The following is an 18,799-nucleotide window of genomic DNA, read 5'->3' as shown; positions in this document are numbered from 1 at the left end:
AGGTTACGTAACCGGTTAGCCACGAAAAGTCTCAATGAGACATCTGCCTTGGGCCCTTGTTCTGTGCTCTCTCGGTTGAAGCGGCGAGAGCGAACTCGCGGTCTTAAGTGTGACCGGCTCATGGAAAGTTCTCGCTGGTAATTTGCACATTTCGCGTAGCTTCAGTTGATTGTTTGCACAATTTCTTCCTTTTTAACAATACAACACACATATGAAAATTTAATGTGAGTGGCTTGAAATGCTATTGATTAAAATAAATAATAAATTACATATAAAACAACATTTAACATAAACTTAAGTTTATTTCCTTATTATTTTGTGTATAAAGTGTTTTCAGAATATACATATTTTTAATTTTTCGTACACATGAGCTCAACGAGTGCTGTATCTCTCTCTCTCTCTCTCTCTCTCTCAGGCTCTCTTTTCGACTAAGAATCGAGCGAGTAGTTTCGATGCCGCTTCGCTTTCAGAAAGCTTTGTCTTTGCGTTCTCCCGTTACAGTTAACTAGAATCGCAAACAAAGAAAAAGAAGCTAAAACATCTGTGAGAGAGACCCTTTGCAGACTATTTGATTGTTCTCTCTCCGAAAGAACTTGATTGATCTCTGGTTTATTTCTCCAAATCCACACAACCGCCGCAGCAGACGTGTTATTATTGTTGCTGTTTTTTGGGTTCCGTTTTGTTCTCTCTCCTAGAGTATCTCCGCATAAGGCATCCTATGGCCTGCAGCAGCATTCGCTGTGGTTTTTTTCCCATTCAGTCACTTTTGCGTCGTGGCCGAACTTCTCCGCGCTCAACTCCGCTAAAGTCAAAGGCAGCCATTGCCATCCCAAGGGCAAAAAGCGACAATTCCGTGAACCTTTGCCCCGGTCCATCGCCAAAAGTTACTCGATCCATGTCCAAGATGGCTCAAAATACGGTAGATGTTGCCCTTAAGAAGTTTATTGCCACATCAGACCGTGTTAGCCACTTCGAAGCTAACCTGCACACTCCGGCTGCCCTTGACACGGACAGATTGTCCCCTGGCATGTGCCAAGTCCACCCGGACCAACTCTGGCCCCTGTGAGAAAATGTGAAGAAATGCTACGAGAGCTGCTCCGACCTCCTTGCCGAGTCCGACGACACTACGACCATTGCATCAGTGCTAGAATCGAAGTATAATTACTGCTATTCTGTGCATTCGAAGTGTGTGGTCCAGCTTCAGGACGTAATTGCCAAGGCCGCCTCCCAATCCACACAGGCTTTCGCCAGTAGTCAACCACCCCCTTCTACGGGTTGTCGTCTGCCACCAGTGGACACAGAAGTCTTCACTGGTGACTATCTTCGGTGGCCAACGTTCCGATACCTTTTTACTGCGATCTATATCCATAATTCGCGTCTCACACCGGTAGAAAAGCTATTCCAACTGTTGTCAAAAACAAATGGCGATGCACATGCCATTGTGTCGAAGGCTCCCCTCACAAACGAAGGGTTCATCTCTGTATGGCAATGCCTCACCGACCGGTTCGAAAATCAGCGGTTGCTCGTCAATAGCCAGTTGAAAATTCTATTCAGCCTTCCGGCAGTCCCCCAAGAGTCAGGAGCCGCTCTGAAAGAGCTGCAAGGCACCATCCAGAGTTGCCTAACAGCCTTATCGATGTCCTCCATCTAGGTCGAAACCTGGGATTGTCTCCTGGTATACATGGTTTCCATAAAACTTCCCAAAACCACACTGTCCATGTGGGAGTAATCCATCCACAACAAGGCCGAAATTCCAACCTGGAACTAGTTAGACTCGTTTCTGACAGAGCGTCGCCGAACGCTGGAGGCTATCGACGATATCAGGAGTAGCAGTTCGGGGCAAGTTCCGCCCAGGTCGACCCCTGCAAGCGCCCCAGCGCGCCGGCTCAACTCATATGAGGCCAGAGCAACTCCAGCCCCACTGGGCCGGCCCTTCAGGTCGGCGTCTGGCGACGACGGCTGCGTAACCGCCGGGCGGCTAGGTGCTGCTGCCGGTGACACCTCGGCTGCAGCGCAGCGTATCTGGGGCCCGGCCCGAAGATCTCCTCGCCGTCCTGGTCCGGTGAATCCCCGAAGAGATCGTCCATGGACCGGGGCCACTCGCTAATGAAGCGGCGGCGTGGACGTGCTGGGACGAGCGGTCTTCTGCCATCGTGGCGGATTCGTCAAGCAGGGGCCGGCATCGGTGGTCGATTACGGGCCGAGTGTTGCTCCGGACCGGCCGACTGGGGAGGCTCGGTGGATGACGGGCACAGCTCGTCGCACAGCTCCTCGGCTTTCCGCCGGACATCGGCGGCGACGTATTCGCCGGGGGTCGACAGCGGAGGGTGGCTAGGTGATGCTGCCGGCGGCATTTAGGCTGCAGAGTCCTCGTCGGTCGTCGATAAGGCTTTCCGTCGGGCAGCGGCGGCGGCGTATTCGCCGGGGGTCGGCAGCGGAGGGCGGCTAGGTGCTGCTGCCGGCGGCATTTCGGCTGCAGAGTCCTCGTCGGTCGTCGATAAGGGAGGACGGCTCGTCGGCGGCCCTTCAGGTCGGCGTCGGGCGACGACGGCTGCGTAACCTCCGGGCGGCTAGGCGCTGCTGCCGGTGACACCTCGGTTGAAGCGCAGCGTTTCTGGGGCCCGGCCCGAAGATCTCCTCGGCAACTCCGCGCCGACCTGGTCCGGTGAATCCCCGAAGAGATCGTCCATGGACCGGGACCGCTAATGAAGCGGCGGCGTGGACGTGCTGGGACGAGCGGTCTTCTGCCATCGTGGCGGATTCGTCAAGCAGGGGCCGGCGTCGGTGGTCGATTACGGGCCGAGTGTTGCTCCGGACCGGCCGACTGGGGAGGCTCGGTGGATGACGGGCACAGCTCGTCGCACAGCTCCTCGGCTTTCCGCCGGACATCGGCGGCGACGTATTCGCCGGGGGTCGACAGCGGAGGGCGGCTAGATGCTGCTGCCGGTGACACCTCGTCTGCAGCGCAGGGTATCTGCGGCCCGGCCCGAAGATCTTCTCGCCAACTCCGCGCCGTCCTGGTCCGGTGAATCTCCGAAGAGGTCGTCCATGGACCGGCGCCACTCGCTAATGAAGCGGCGGCGTGGACGAGCGGTCTTCTGCCATCGTGGCGGCTTTGTCGAGCAGGGGCCGGCGTCGACCCTTTAGGTCGGTGTCGGGCGACGACGGCTGCGTAACCGCCGGGCGGCTAGGTGCTGCTGCCGGGGACACCTCGGCTGCACGCAGGGTATCTGGGGCCCGGCCCGAAGATCTCCTCGCCAACTCCTCGCCGTCCTGGTCCGGTGAATCCCCGAAGAGGTCGTCCATGGACCGGGGCCACTCGCTAATGAAGCGGCGGCGTGGACGTGCTGGGACGAACGGTCTTCTGCCATCGTGGCGGATTCGTCGAGCAGGGGCCGGCGTCGGTGGTCGATTACGGGCCGAGTGTTGCTCCGGACCGGCCGACTGGGGAGGCTCGGTGGATGACGGGCACAGCTCGTCGCACAGCTCCTCGGCTTTCCGCCGGACATCGGCGGCGACGTATTCGCCGGGGGTCGACAGCGGAGGGCGACTAGATGCTGCTGCCGGTGACACCTCGTCTGCAGCGCAGGGTATCTGCGGCCCGGCCCGAAGATCTCCTCGCCAACTCCGCGCCGTCCTGGTCCGGTGAATCTCCGAAGAGGTCGTCCATGGACTGGGGCCACTCGCTAATGAAGCGGCGGCGTGGACGAGCGGTCTTCTGCCATCGTGGCGGCTTTGTCGAGCAGGGGCCGGCGTCGGCCCTTTAGGTCGGTGTCGGGTGACGACGGCTGCGTAACCGCCGTGCGGCTAGGTGCTGCTGCCGGGGACACCTCGGCTGCAGCGCAGGGTATCTGGGGCCCGGCCCGAAGATCTCCTCGCCAACTCCTCGCCAACTCCTCGCCGTCCTGGTCCGGTGAATCCCCGAAGAGGTCGTCCATGGACCGGGGCCACTCGCTAATGAAGCGGCGGCGTGGACGTGCTGGGACGAGCGGTCTTTTGGCATCGTGGCGGCTTCGTCGAGCAGGGGCCGGCGTCGGTGGTCGATTACGGGCCGAGTGTTGCTCCAGACAGGCCGACTGGGGAAGCTCGGTGGATGACGAGCACAGCTCGTCGCACAGCTCCTCGGCTTTCCGCCGGGCATCGGCGGCGACGCATTCGCCGGCTGTCGTCAGCGGAGGGCGGCTAGAAGCTGCTGCCGTCGTCATTTAGGCTGCAGAGTCCTCGTCGGTCGTCGATAAGGGAGGACGACTCGTCGACGGCCCTTCAGGTCAGCGTCGGGCGACGACGGCTGCGTAACCGGTGGGCGGATAGGTGCTGCTGCCAGGGACACCTCGGCTGCAGCGCAGCGTATCTGGGGCCCGGCCCGAAGATCTCCTCGGCAACTCCGCGCCGTTCATGGACCGGGGCCACTCGCTAATGAAGCGGCGGCGTGGACGTGCTGGGACGAGCGGTCTTCTGCCATCGTGGCGGCTTCGTCGAGCAGGGGCCGGCGTCGGTGGTCGATTACGGGCCGAGTGTTGCTCCAGACAGGCCGACTGGGGAAGCTCGGTGGATGACGAGCACAGCTCGTCGCACAGCTCCTCGGCTTTCCGCCGGGCATCGGCGGCGACGCATTCGCCGGCTGTCGTCAGCGGAGGGCGGCTAGAAGCTGCTGCCGTCGTCATTTAGGCTGCAGAGTCCTCGTCGGTCGTCGATAAGGGAGGACGACTCGTCGACGGCCCTTCAGGTCAGCGTCGGGCGACGACGGCTGCGTAACCGGCGGGCGGATAGGTGCTGCTGCCAGGGACACCTCGGCTGCAGCGCAGGGTATCTGGGGCCCGGCCCGAAGATCTCCTCGCCAACTCCTCGCCGTCCTGGTCCGGTGAATCCCCGAAGAGGTCGTCCATGCCCGGGGCCACTCGCTAATGAAGCGGCGGCGTGGACGAACGGTCTTCTGCCATCGTGGCGGATTCGTCGAGCAGGGGCCGGCGTCGGTGGTCGATTACGGGCCGAGTGTTGCTTCGGACCGGCCGACTGGGGAGGCTCGGTGGATGACGGGCACAGGTCGTCGCACAGCTCCTCGGCTTTCCGCCGGGCAGCGGCGGCGGCGTTTTCGCCGGGGGTCGGCAGCGGAGGGCGGCTAGGTGCTGCTGCCGGCGGCATTTCGGCTGCAGAGTCCTCGTCGGTCGTCGATAAGGGAGGACGGCTCGTCGGCGGCCCTTCAGGTCGGCGTCGGGCGACAACGGCCGCGTAACCGCCGGGCGGCTAGGCGCTGCTGCCGGTGACACCTCGGTTGAAGCGCAGCGTTTCTGGGGCCCGACCCGAAGATCTCCTCGGCAACTCCGCGCCGACCTGGTCCGGTGAATCCCCGAAGAGATCGTCCATGGACCGGGGCCACTCGCTAATGAAGCGGCGGCGTGGACGTGCTGGGACGAGCGGTCTTCTGCCATCGTGGCGGATTCGTCAAGCAGGGGCCGGCGTCGGTGGTCGATTACGGGCCGAGTGTTGCTCCGGACCGGCCGACTGGGGAGGCTCGGTGGATGACGGGCACAGCTCCTCGGCTTCCCGTCGGGCAGCGGCGGCGACGTATTCGCCGGCTGTCGTCAGCGGAGGGCGGCTAGGTGCTGCTGCCGTCGTCATTTAGGCTGCAGAGTCCTCGTCGGTCGTCGATAAGGGAGGACGAATCGTCGACGGCCCTTCAGGTCAGCGTCGGGCGACGACGGCTGCGTAACCGCCGGGCGGCTAGGTGCTGCTGCCGGGGACACCTCGGCTGCAGCGCAGGGTATCTGGGGCCCGGCCCGAAGATCTCCTCGCCAACTCCTCGCCGTCCTGGTCCGGTGAATCCCCGAAGAGGTCGTCCATGCCCGGGGCCACTCGCTAATGAAGCGGCGGCGTGGACGAACGGTCTTCTGCCATCGTGGCGGATTCGTCGAGCAGGGGCCGGCGTCGGTGGTCGATTACGGGCCGAGTGTTGCTTCGGACCGGCCGACTGGGGAGGCTCGGTGGATGACGGGCACAGGTCGTCGCACAGCTCCTCGGCTTTCCGCCGGGCAGCGGCGGCGGCGTTTTCGCCGGGGGTCGGCAGCGGAGGGCGGCTAGGTGCTGCTGCCGGCGGCATTTCGGCTGCAGAGTCCTCGTCGGTCGTCGATAAGGGAGGACGGCTCGTCGGCGGCCCTTCAGGTCGGCGTCGGGCGACAACGGCTGCGTAACCGCCGGGCGGCTAGGCGCTGCTGCCGGTGACACCTCGGTTGAAGCGCAGCGTTTCTGGGGCCCGACCCGAAGATCTCCTCGGCAACTCCGCGCCGACCTGGTCCGGTGAATCCCCGAAGAGATCGTCCATGGACCGGGGCCACTCGCTAATGAAGCGGCGGCGTGGACGTGCTGGGACGAGCGGTCTTCTGCCATCGTGGCGGATTCGTCAAGCAGGGGCCGGCGTCGGTGGTCGATTACGGGCCGAGTGTTGCTCCGGACCGGCCGACTGGGGAGGCTCGGTGGATGACGGGCACAGCTCGTCGCACAGCTCCTCGGCTTTCCGCCGGACATCGGCGGCGACGTATTCGCCGGGGGTCGACAGCGGAGGGCGACTAGATGCTGCTGCCGGTGACACCTCGTCTGCAGCGCAGGGTATCTGCGGCCCGGCCCGAAGATCTCCTCGCCAACTCCGCGCCGTCCTGGTCCGGTGAATCTCCGAAGAGGTCGTCCATGGACCGGCGCCACTCGCTAATGAAGCGGCGGCGTGGACGAGCGGTCTTCTGCCATCGTGGCGGCTTTGTCGAGCAGGGGCCGGCGTCGACCCTTTAGGTCGGTGTCGGGCGACGACGGCTGCGTAACCGGTGGGCGGCTAGGTGCTGCTGCCGGGGACACCTCGGCTGCACGCAGGGTATCTGGGGCCCGGCCCGAAGATCTCCTCGCCAACTCCTCGCCGTCCTGGTCCGGTGAATCCCCGAAGAGGTCGTCCATGCCCGGGGCCACTCGCTAATGAAGCGGCGGCGTGGACGAACGGTCTTCTGCCATCGTGGCGGATTCGTCGAGCAGGGGCCGGCGTCGGTGGTCGATTACGGGCCGAGTGTTGCTTCGGACCGGCCGACTGGGGAGGCTCGGTGGATGACGGGCACAGGTCGTCGCACAGCTCCTCGGCTTTCCGCCGGGCAGCGGCGGCGGCGTTTTCGCCGGGGGTCGGCAGCGGAGGGCGGCTAGGTGCTGCTGCCGGCGGCATTTCGGCTGCAGAGTCCTCGTCGGTCGTCGATAAGGGAGGACGGCTCGTCGGCGGCCCTTCAGGTCGGCGTCGGGCGACGACGGCTGCGTAACCGGTGGGCGGCTAGGTGCTGCTGCCGGGGACACCTCGGCTGCACGCAGGGTATCTGGGGCCCGGCCCGAAGATCTCCTCGCCAACTCCTCGCCGTCCTGGTCCGGTGAATCCCCGAAGAGGTCGTCCATGGACCGGGGCCACTCGCTAATGAAGCGGCGGCGTGGACGTGCTGGGACGAGCGGTCTTCTGCCATCGTTGCGGATTCGTCGAGCAGGGGCCGGCGTCGGTGCTCGATTACGGGCCGAGTGTTGCTTCGGACCGGCCGACTGGGGAGGCTCGGTGGATGACGGGCACAGCTCCTCGGCTTCCCGTCGGGCAGCGGCGGCGACGTATTCGCCGGCTGTCGTCAGCGGAGGGCGGCTAGGTGCTGCTGCCGTCGTCATTTAGGCTGCAGAGTCCTCGTCGGTCGTCGATAAGGGAGGACGAATCGTCGACGGCCCTTCAGGTCAGCGTCGGGCGACGACGGCTGCGTAACCGCCGGGCGGCTAGGTGCTGCTGCCGGGGACACCTCGGCTGCAGCGCAGGGTATCTGGGGCCCGGCCCGAAGATCTCCTCGCCAACTCCTCGCCGTCCTGGTCCGGTGAATCCCCGAAGAGGTCGTCCATGCCCGGGGCCACTCGCTAATGAAGCGGCGGCGTGGACGAACGGTCTTCTGCCATCGTGGCGGATTCGTCGAGCAGGGGCCGGCGTCGGTGGTCGATTACGGGCCGAGTGTTGCTTCGGACCGGCCGACTGGGGAGGCTCGGTGGATGACGGGCACAGGTCGTCGCACAGCTCCTCGGCTTTCCGCCGGGCAGCGGCGGCGGCGTTTTCGCCGGGGGTCGGCAGCGGAGGGCGGCTAGGTGCTGCTGCCGGCGGCATTTTGGCTGCAGAGTCCTCGTCGGTCGTCGATAAGGGAGGACGGCTCGTCGGCGGCCCTTCAGGTCGGCGTCGGGCGACGACGGCTGCGTAACCGGTGGGCGGCTAGGTGCTGCTGCCGGGGACACCTCGGCTGCACGCAGGGTATCTGGGGCCCGGCCCGAAGATCTCCTCGCCAACTCCTCGCCGTCCTGGTCCGGTGAATCCCCGAAGAGGTCGTCCATGGACCGGGGCCACTCGCTAATGAAGCGGCGGCGTGGACGTGCTGGGACGAGCGGTCTTCTGCCATCGTTGCGGATTCGTCGAGCAGGGGCCGGCGTCGGTGCTCGATTACGGGCCGAGTGTTGCTTCGGACCGGCCGACTGGGGAGGCTCGGTGGATGACGGGCACAGCTCCTCGGCTTCCCGTCGGGCAGCGGCGGCGACGTATTCGCCGGCTGTCGTCAGCGGAGGGCGGCTAGGTGCTGCTGCCGTCGTCATTTAGGCTGCAGAGTCCTCGTCGGTCGTCGATAAGGGAGGACGAATCGTCGACGGCCCTTCAGGTCAGCGTCGGGCGACGACGGCTGCGTAACCGCCGGGCGGCTAGGTGCTGCTGCCGGGGACACCTCGGCTGCAGCGCAGGGTATCTGGGGCCCGGCCCGAAGATCTCCTCGCCAACTCCTCGCCGTCCTGGTCCGGTGAATCCCCGAAGAGGTCGTCCATGCCCGGGGCCACTCGCTAATGAAGCGGCGGCGTGGACGAACGGTCTTCTGCCATCGTGGCGGATTCGTCGAGCAGGGGCCGGCGTCGGTGGTCGATTACGGGCCGAGTGTTGCTTCGGACCGGCCGACTGGGGAGGCTCGGTGGATGACGGGCACAGGTCGTCGCGCAGCTCCTCGGCTTTCCGCCGGGCAGCGGCGGCGGCGTTTTCGCCGGGGGTCGGCAGCGGAGGGCGGCTAGGTGCTGCTGCCGGCGGCATTTCGGCTGCAGAGTCCTCGTCGGTCGTCGATAAGGGAGGACGGCTCGTCGGCGGCCCTTCAGGTCGGCGTCGGGCGACAACGGCTGCGTAACCGCCGGGCGGCTAGGCGCTGCTGCCGGTGACACCTCGGTTGAAGCGCAGCGTTTCTGGGGCCCGACCCGAAGATCTCCTCGGCAACTCCGCGCCGACCTGGTCCGGTGAATCCCCGAAGAGATCGTCCATGGACCGGGGCCACTCGCTAATGAAGCGGCGGCGTGGACGTGCTGGGACGAACGGTCTTCTGCCATCGTGGCGGATTCGTCGAGCAGGGGCCGGCGTCGGTGGTCGATTACGGGCCGAGTGTTGCTCCGGACCGGCCGACTGGGGAGGCTCGGTGGATGACGGGCACAGCTCGTCGCACAGCTCCTCGGCTTTCCGCCGGACATCGGCGGCGACGTATTCGCCGGGGGTCGACAGCGGAGGGCGACTAGATGCTGCTGCCGGTGACACCTCGTCTGCAGCGCAGGGTATCTGCGGCCCGGCCCGAAGATCTCCTCGCCAACTCCGCGCCGTCCTGGTCCGGTGAATCTCCGAAGAGGTCGTCCATGGACTGGGGCCACTCGCTAATGAAGCGGCGGCGTGGACGAGCGGTCTTCTGCCATCGTGGCGGCTTTGTCGAGCAGGGGCCGGCGTCGGCCCTTTAGGTCGGTGTCGGGTGACGACGGCTGCGTAACCGCCGTGCGGCTAGGTGCTGCTGCCGGGGACACCTCGGCTGCAGCGCAGGGTATCTGGGGCCCGGCCCGAAGATCTCCTCGCCAACTCCTCGCCAACTCCTCGCCGTCCTGGTCCGGTGAATCCCCGAAGAGGTCGTCCATGGACCGGGGCCACTCGCTAATGAAGCGGCGGCGTGGACGTGCTGGGACGAGCGGTCTTTTGGCATCGTGGCGGCTTCGTCGAGCAGGGGCCGGCGTCGGTGGTCGATTACGGGCCGAGTGTTGCTCCAGACAGGCCGACTGGGGAAGCTCGGTGGATGACGAGCACAGCTCGTCGCACAGCTCCTCGGCTTTCCGCCGGGCATCGGCGGCGACGCATTCGCCGGCTGTCGTCAGCGGAGGGCGGCTAGAAGCTGCTGCCGTCGTCATTTAGGCTGCAGAGTCCTCGTCGGTCGTCGATAAGGGAGGACGACTCGTCGACGGCCCTTCAGGTCAGCGTCGGGCGACGACGGCTGCGTAACCGGTGGGCGGATAGGTGCTGCTGCCAGGGACACCTCGGCTGCAGCGCAGCGTATCTGGGGCCCGGCCCGAAGATCTCCTCGGCAACTCCGCGCCGTTCATGGACCGGGGCCACTCGCTAATGAAGCGGCGGCGTGGACGTGCTGGGACGAGCGGTCTTCTGCCATCGTGGCGGCTTCGTCGAGCAGGGGCCGGCGTCGGTGGTCGATTACGGGCCGAGTGTTGCTCCAGACAGGCCGACTGGGGAAGCTCGGTGGATGACGAGCACAGCTCGTCGCACAGCTCCTCGGCTTTCCGCCGGGCATCGGCGGCGACGCATTCGCCGGCTGTCGTCAGCGGAGGGCGGCTAGAAGCTGCTGCCGTCGTCATTTAGGCTGCAGAGTCCTCGTCGGTCGTCGATAAGGGAGGACGACTCGTCGACGGCCCTTCAGGTCAGCGTCGGGCGACGACGGCTGCGTAACCGGCGGGCGGATAGGTGCTGCTGCCAGGGACACCTCGGCTGCAGCGCAGGGTATCTGGGGCCCGGCCCGAAGATCTCCTCGCCAACTCCTCGCCGTCCTGGTCCGGTGAATCCCCGAAGAGGTCGTCCATGCCCGGGGCCACTCGCTAATGAAGCGGCGGCGTGGACGAACGGTCTTCTGCCATCGTGGCGGATTCGTCGAGCAGGGGCCGGCGTCGGTGGTCGATTACGGGCCGAGTGTTGCTTCGGACCGGCCGACTGGGGAGGCTCGGTGGATGACGGGCACAGGTCGTCGCACAGCTCCTCGGCTTTCCGCCGGGCAGCGGCGGCGGCGTTTTCGCCGGGGGTCGGCAGCGGAGGGCGGCTAGGTGCTGCTGCCGGCGGCATTTCGGCTGCAGAGTCCTCGTCGGTCGTCGATAAGGGAGGACGGCTCGTCGGCGGCCCTTCAGGTCGGCGTCGGGCGACAACGGCTGCGTAACCGCCGGGCGGCTAGGCGCTGCTGCCGGTGACACCTCGGTTGAAGCGCAGCGTTTCTGGGGCCCGACCCGAAGATCTCCTCGGCAACTCCGCGCCGACCTGGTCCGGTGAATCCCCGAAGAGATCGTCCATGGACCGGGGCCACTCGCTAATGAAGCGGCGGCGTGGACGTGCTGGGACGAGCGGTCTTCTGCCATCGTGGCGGATTCGTCAAGCAGGGGCCGGCGTCGGTGGTCGATTACGGGCCGAGTGTTGCTCCGGACCGGCCGACTGGGGAGGCTCGGTGGATGACGGGCACAGCTCGTCGCACAGCTCCTCGGCTTTCCGCCGGACATCGGCGGCGACGTATTCGCCGGGGGTCGACAGCGGAGGGCGACTAGATGCTGCTGCCGGTGACACCTCGTCTGCAGCGCAGGGTATCTGCGGCCCGGCCCGAAGATCTCCTCGCCAACTCCGCGCCGTCCTGGTCCGGTGAATCTCCGAAGAGGTCGTCCATGGACCGGCGCCACTCGCTAATGAAGCGGCGGCGTGGACGAGCGGTCTTCTGCCATCGTGGCGGCTTTGTCGAGCAGGGGCCGGCGTCGACCCTTTAGGTCGGTGTCGGGCGACGACGGCTGCGTAACCGGTGGGCGGCTAGGTGCTGCTGCCGGGGACACCTCGGCTGCACGCAGGGTATCTGGGGCCCGGCCCGAAGATCTCCTCGCCAACTCCTCGCCGTCCTGGTCCGGTGAATCCCCGAAGAGGTCGTCCATGGACCGGGGCCACTCGCTAATGAAGCGGCGGCGTGGACGTGCTGGGACGAGCGGTCTTCTGTTATCGTTGCGGATTCGTCGAGCAGGGGCCGGCGTCGGTGCTCGATTACGGGCCGAGTGTTGCTTCGGACCGGCCGACTGGGGAGGCTCGGTGGATGACGGGCACAGCTCCTCGGCTTCCCGTCGGGCAGCGGCGGCGACGTATTCGCCGGCTGTCGTCAGCGGAGGGCGGCTAGGTGCTGCTGCCGTCGTCATTTAGGCTGCAGAGTCCTCGTCGGTCGTCGATAAGGGAGGACGAATCGTCGACGGCCCTTCAGGTCAGCGTCGGGCGACGACGGCTGCGTAACCGCCGGGCGGCTAGGTGCTGCTGCCGGGGACACCTCGGCTGCAGCGCAGGGTATCTGGGGCCCGGCCCGAAGATCTCCTCGCCAACTCCTCGCCGTCCTGGTCCGGTGAATCCCCGAAGAGGTCGTCCATGCCCGGGGCCACTCGCTAATGAAGCGGCGGCGTGGACGAACGGTCTTCTGCCATCGTGGCGGATTCGTCGAGCAGGGGCCGGCGTCGGTGGTCGATTACGGGCCGAGTGTTGCTTCGGACCGGCCGACTGGGGAGGCTCGGTGGATGACGGGCACAGGTCGTCGCACAGCTCCTCGGCTTTCCGCCGGGCAGCGGCGGCGGCGTTTTCGCCGGGGGTCGGCAGCGGAGGGCGGCTAGGTGCTGCTGCCGGCGGCATTTCGGCTGCAGAGTCCTCGTCGGTCGTCGATAAGGGAGGACGGCTCGTCGGCGGCCCTTCAGGTCGGCGTCGGGCGACAACGGCTGCGTAACCGCCGGGCGGCTAGGCGCTGCTGCCGGTGACACCTCGGTTGAAGCGCAGCGTTTCTGGGGCCCGACCCGAAGATCTCCTCGGCAACTCCGCGCCGACCTGGTCCGGTGAATCCCCGAAGAGATCGTCCATGGACCGGGGCCACTCGCTAATGAAGCGGCGGCGTGGACGTGCTGGGACGAGCGGTCTTCTGCCATCGTGGCGGATTCGTCAAGCAGGGGCCGGCGTCGGTGGTCGATTACGGGCCGAGTGTTGCTCCGGACCGGCCGACTGGGGAGGCTCGGTGGATGACGGGCACAGCTCGTCGCACAGCTCCTCGGCTTTCCGCCGGACATCGGCGGCGACGTATTCGCCGGGGGTCGACAGCGGAGGGCGACTAGATGCTGCTGCCGGTGACACCTCGTCTGCAGCGCAGGGTATCTGCGGCCCGGCCCGAAGATCTCCTCGCCAACTCCGCGCCGTCCTGGTCCGGTGAATCTCCGAAGAGGTCGTCCATGGACTGGGGCCACTCGCTAATGAAGCGGCGGCGTGGACGAGCGGTCTTCTGCCATCGTGGCGGCTTTGTCGAGCAGGGGCCGGCGTCGGCCCTTTAGGTCGGTGTCGGGTGACGACGGCTGCGTAACCGCCGTGCGGCTAGGTGCTGCTGCCGGGGACACCTCGGCTGCAGCGCAGGGTATCTGGGGCCCGGCCCGAAGATCTCCTCGCCAACTCCTCGCCGTCCTGGTCCGGTGAATCCCCGAAGAGGTCGTCCATGGACCGGGGCCACTCGCTAATGAAGCGGCGGCGTGGACGTGCTGGGACGAGCGGTCTTTTGGCATCGTGGCGGCTTCGTCGAGCAGGGGCCGGCGTCGGTGGACGATTACGGGCCGAGTGTTGCTCCAGACAGGCCGACTGGGGAAGCTCGGTGGATGACGAACACAGCTCGTCGCACAGCTCCTCGGCTTTCAGCCGGGCATCGGCGGCGACGTATTCGCCGGCTGTCGTCAGCGGAGGGCGGCTAGAAGCTGCTACCGTCGTCATTTAGGCTGCAGAGTCCTCGTCGGTCGTTGATAAGGGAGGACGACTCGTCGACGGCCCTTCAGGTCAGCGTCGGGCGACGACGGCTGCGTAACCGGCGGGCGGATAGGTGCTGCTGCCAGGGACACCTCGGCTGCAGCGCAGCGTATCTGGGGCCCGGCCCGAAGATCTCCTCGGCAACTCCGCGCCGTTCATGGACCGGGGCCACTCGCTAATGAAGCGGCGGCGTGGACGTGCTGGGACGAGCGGTCTTCTGCCATCGTGGCGGCTTCGTCGAGCAGGGGCCGGCGTCGGTGGTCGATTACGGGCCGAGTGTTGCTCCAGACAGGCCGACTGGGGAAGCTCGGTGGATGACGAGCACAGCTCGTCGCACAGCTCCTCGGCTTTCCGCCGGGCATCGGCGGCGACGCATTCGCCGGCTGTCGTCAGCGGTGGGCGGCTAGAAGCTACTGCCGTCGTCATTTAGGCTGCAGAGTCCTCGTCGGTCGTCGATAAGGGAGGACGACTCGTCGACGGCCCTTCAGGTCAGCGACGACGGCTGCGTAACCGGCGGGCGGATAGGTGCTGCTGCCAGGGACACCTCGGCTGCAGCGCAGCGTATCTGGGGCCCGGCCCGAAGATCTCCTCGGCAACTCCGCGCCGTCCTGGTCCGGTGAATCCCCGAAGAGGTCGTCCATGGACCGGGGCCACTCGCTAATGAAGCGGCGGCGTGGACGTGCTGGGACGAGCGGTTTTCTGCCATCGTGGCGGCTTCGTCAAGCAGGGGCCGGCGTCGGTGGTCGATTACGGGCCGAGTGTTGCTCCGGACAGGCCGACTGGGGAAGCTCGGTGGATGACGAGCACAGCTCGTCGCACAGCTCCTCGGCTGTTGCTCTGAACCAGTGAACCGTGAGGTCGTGTTTCTTACCGCGCTCCGTCTTATTGTCCTTTTTCGGTCGGTGCCGGGGTGTAGTTGGCCTGAAATTGGTCAAAAGTGCAGTGCGAGACTCCTTGGACCCTGGTACGTACCCGGTGCTGCTCCTGGATCGGCCCTTAAGTTTTCCGTTGCCCAATTAACGTGGGCGATTGTTCTACCGGTGGGACCCGTGGCAAGGGGGGGGGGTGACTCTTTCCTCTCCTCTCCTCAGCACAAGCGCCTTCTTGCTCTCAATTTTTCCTCACACCTTCCACAAGCCACTTTCCCCGCGTTTCTTCAGAACGTAAACACAGCTGTTTCTGATCAGTATCCTAGTGTTGTGTAACGCCAGGGGAGTGAGCCGCGCTTAACAGCACAACATTTCCAGTGTTGGTAAACACGCGTGGCTAAGCTTTTCCCGCCGATTAAGTTTTCAAAAAACGTTGGCACATACATTTATTTATTTATTTAATAAATAATAAATAGAGTTTTTACTCCCTGAAGCCGTGCTCGGCTGCGCAGTTGGCAGGGGGGAAAGGTCACGGAGCCGACCAAAGTCCGATCCCCCGCGTAAAGCGGTGTCCCATACAAGGGACGTCGGGCACCGAGAAGGGGCGGTATAACCCCCGTCGTAGCGCCAGGGGGAAATCTCTGGCCAGCGTGGGAGCCCTGCGTGGACCGAAAGGCCGGCCATGGAGGAGGACATAAACCCCTTTGTGGGCGGTTCGGATCTAGCGAGGTCGCCCCAGAGGGAAGGGGATGAAGCAGTGGCCTTCAAGAGGAGCAGCAAGCTCTCCCGAACGCCCACTGAGCTGGAAACCATGGAGGATGGGCGGAGCCCTGGGCCAGGCTCTACGCCGCCTCCCAAGAGGACACGGGATCCTGCGAGCCCGACCAGTGCGCAGAGATCCACGCCTGCCAAAAAGAGCAAGGCATCTGAGGAGGCAGCTAGCCTGCAGGATCTCCAAGAATTGGGGAAACTGCTGCAGGAGGTTTCCACTAAGATGATGGACAAGACGACGCGTCACATCACCGTCTCAACAAGGGAACTGTTTGCCAAAATGAAGGCACTGCACGCAAACATCCTTGCGGCAAGCAGAGCGGCAGCTGCGGGCGCCAACGAAAGGCAGGAGAGCGAGGCCGGGAACAGCCGGTGCCCAAAATGCGCCCAGTGCATACTCTGCGTCGACAAGGAGCAGCAGACACCGACAGTATGGATGAAGGATGCTACTGCTCAAACAGAGCCCTGGCGAAGGCTGAGCCAGCGAAATGGGCCGGAACCACCAGCAATTGCGCCTGCCCCTACACCAACTGGTGCAGCGCGGCAGGTAATAGCGAAAGGGCCCAAAAAGCCCCAGAAGAAGCCTCAAGGAGCCCTTTCAGAGCCCGTGGAGGCCCAAGTTGCCGCCCGGATTCTCGAGAACCCCGAAAAACCCACTGGTGAATGGGAGGTAGTTGCCAAGAAGCCGAGGGCAGCGCGCCGAGGACGTCCTGATGCTGTCATCGTGCAGGCAAACGGCAAGTCCTACAGCGAGGTGCTAGCCATGGTGACCAGGAGGAGCGACAAGCAGTTGTTGCCCTGGGTGCCTGTGTCTCCAAGGTCCGTCGCACTAACAACGGCAACCTGCTCCTGGAGGTGGCCAAAGGGAGCGTGGAGAGCACCGAGAACGTGAAGGAGAGCATCGAGAGGGTGCTCGGTGACACCGCGACTGTTCGTGCGTCGACGGAGAGTACGAAAGTGTTGGTTTTGGAGATACGAAACATCGACTCCATCACCTCGAAGGAGGAGGTCTGTGCCGCTATCGCCGGCCAGTTCAATTTCGAAGTTGGACGTGTGAGAGTCCGGAGCATGCGCCGCGGCCACTCAGAGACGCAGAAGGCGGTGGTCAGTCTGCCCATCCCATTGGGCAAGGCAGTTTTGCAGCGTGGCGAGGTGCGTATCGGATGGTCGATGTGCAGGATCCGGGAAAGATCCGGTACACCGAGGTGCTTCAGATGCCTGGAAACCGGGCACATTGCGATCCACTGCCATCGTGGCGGCTTTGTCGAGCAGGGGCCGGCGTCGACCCTTTAGGTCGGTGTCGGGCGACGACGGCTGCGTAACCGGTGGGCGGCTAGGTGCTGCTGCCGGGGACACCTCGGCTGCACGCAGGGTATCTGGGGCCCGGCCCGAAGATCTCCTCGCCAACTCCTCGCCGTCCTGGTCCGGTGAATCCCCGAAGAGGTCGTCCATGGACCGGGGCCACTCGCTAATGAAGCGGCGGCGTGGACGTGCTGGGACGAGCGGTCTTCTGTTATCGTTGCGGATTCGTCGAGCAGGGGCCGGCGTCGGTGCTCGATTACGGGCCGAGTGTTGCTTCGGACCGGCCGACTGGGGAGGCTCGGTGGATGACGGGCACAGCTCCTCGGCTTCCCGTCGGGCAGCGGCGGCGACGTATTCGCCGGCTGTCGTCAGCGGAGGGCGGCTAGGTGCTGCTGCCGTCGTCATTTAGGCTGCAGAGTCCTCGTCGGTCGTCGATAAGGGAGGACGAATCGTCGACGGCCCTTCAGGTCAGCGTCGGGCGACGACGGCTGCGTAACCGCCGGGCGGCTAGGTGCTGCTGCCGGGGACACCTCGGCTGCAGCGCAGGGTATCTGGGGCCCGGCCCGAAGATCTCCTCGCCAACTCCTCGCCGTCCTGGTCCGGTGAATCCCCGAAGAGGTCGTCCATGCCCGGGGCCACTCGCTAATGAAGCGGCGGCGTGGACGAACGGTCTTCTGCCATCGTGGCGGATTCGTCGAGCAGGGGCCGGCGTCGGTGGTCGATTACGGGCCGAGTGTTGCTTCGGACCGGCCGACTGGGGAGGCTCGGTGGATGACGGGCACAGGTCGTCGCACAGCTCCTCGGCTTTCCGCCGGGCAGCGGCGGCGGCGTTTTCGCCGGGGGTCGGCAGCGGAGGGCGGCTAGGTGCTGCTGCCGGCGGCATTTCGGCTGCAGAGTCCTCGTCGGTCGTCGATAAGGGAGGACGGCTCGTCGGCGGCCCTTCAGGTCGGCGTCGGGCGACAACGGCTGCGTAACCGCCGGGCGGCTAGGCGCTGCTGCCGGTGACACCTCGGTTGAAGCGCAGCGTTTCTGGGGCCCGACCCGAAGATCTCCTCGGCAACTCCGCGCCGACCTGGTCCGGTGAATCCCCGAAGAGATCGTCCATGGACCGGGGCCACTCGCTAATGAAGCGGCGGCGTGGACGTGCTGGGACGAGCGGTCTTCTGCCATCGTGGCGGATTCGTCAAGCAGGGGCCGGCGTCGGTGGTCGATTACGGGCCGAGTGTTGCTCCGGACCGGCCGACTGGGGAGGCTCGGTGGATGACGGGCACAGCTCGTCGCACAGCTCCTCGGCTTTCCGCCGGACATCGGCGGCGACGTATTCGCCGGGGGTCGACAGCGGAGGGCGACTAGATGCTGCTGCCGGTGACACCTCGTCTGCAGCGCAGGGTATCTGCGGCCCGGCCCGAAGATCTCCTCGCCAACTCCGCGCCGTCCTGGTCCGGTGAATCTCCGAAGAGGTCGTCCATGGACTGGGGCCACTCGCTAATGAAGCGGCGGCGTGGACGAGCGGTCTTCTGCCATCGTGGCGGCTTTGTCGAGCAGGGGCCGGCGTCGGCCCTTTAGGTCGGTGTCGGGTGACGACGGCTGCGTAACCGCCGTGCGGCTAGGTGCTGCTGCCGGGGACACCTCGGCTGCAGCGCAGGGTATCTGGGGCCCGGCCCGAAGATCTCCTCGCCAACTCCTCGCCGTCCTGGTCCGGTGAATCCCCGAAGAGGTCGTCCATGGACCGGGGCCACTCGCTAATGAAGCGGCGGCGTGGACGTGCTGGGACGAGCGGTCTTTTGGCATCGTGGCGGCTTCGTCGAGCAGGGGCCGGCGTCGGTGGACGATTACGGGCCGAGTGTTGCTCCAGACAGGCCGACTGGGGAAGCTCGGTGGATGACGAACACAGCTCGTCGCACAGCTCCTCGGCTTTCAGCCGGGCATCGGCGGCGACGTATTCGCCGGCTGTCGTCAGCGGAGGGCGGCTAGAAGC

Source organism: Drosophila kikkawai, chromosome 2R, assembly GCF_030179895.1.
Source record: "Drosophila kikkawai strain 14028-0561.14 chromosome 2R, DkikHiC1v2, whole genome shotgun sequence".
In the NCBI taxonomy this organism is placed as follows: domain Eukaryota; kingdom Metazoa; phylum Arthropoda; class Insecta; order Diptera; family Drosophilidae; genus Drosophila; species Drosophila kikkawai.
The sequence above is the reverse complement of the archived record's forward strand: the minus strand, read 5'-3'. Positions refer to the sequence as shown.